Genomic DNA, 877 nt, shown 5'->3' on the forward strand with positions numbered 1-877 from the left:
TGCAAGAATTGGTGAATTAGAGTTTGGACACTTAGGGTTTAGAGACAAAAAATGTAAGGAAGTGGTAAATGATGTCTTTGACCTAATGTGAAGTGAGAAATGGTCATTTGTGACCAAATGAAGTGTGTTGGAATGGTTTGAGTTAAGGCCAAATTCGGATTGAGTGTGGTCATGCTGCTGGCAGCATGACCAAGTTACCTTTGAGAGACCAAAAAAGAAATTTTACAAGTCCAATTGGTATGAGACCAATTGGGAATGAAAATAGACATTAAATGACATAATTTTCATTTAGGAAGCATGCCCAAAAAGTGACCAAAACCTAGTGAACAAATTGACCAAACTTGAAAATCACAAGGTGTTCAGATAAACTGACCAAATGAACATCATTTGGCCATAACTTGAGCTAGATAGGTCTAAATGACCTGAAATTTTACCAGTGGACAGTTTAGATATAGACCTAAAACTTTTATGAAGAACACAAACCCAAATTCTACCATTAACCAAGTCATTTGGCCACCCCAAGTTGGTGACCCAAAATTGCCAACACCAAAAATTGCCTGCACTCGTTGAGTCCAATCCGGCAGCTATGGTTCAAATGGCTATAACTTGAGCTACAAAACTCCAATTAGAGTGATTCAAAAAGGAGAATAAACTTAAGACATTATGGAACATTTTCTATGAAGGAGGTTTTGTCAAATTTCAACAGAAAAGTGACCAATGGAACAAGATAACCTAAGGCACTAAAATCAAAATTTGCAATTTTGCCTAAAGGACATAAGTTTTGAGAAAACAACCAAAACCAACAAATTTAATCACCAAAATGTGGTATGTGGGTGAAATTGGAATTCCCATACCTATTAAGCCTTAGAAAGTCAAC

The sequence above is a fragment of the Hevea brasiliensis genome, unplaced genomic scaffold, assembly GCF_030052815.1.
Source record: "Hevea brasiliensis isolate MT/VB/25A 57/8 unplaced genomic scaffold, ASM3005281v1 Scaf412, whole genome shotgun sequence".
In the NCBI taxonomy this organism is placed as follows: Eukaryota; Viridiplantae; Streptophyta; class Magnoliopsida; order Malpighiales; family Euphorbiaceae; genus Hevea; species Hevea brasiliensis.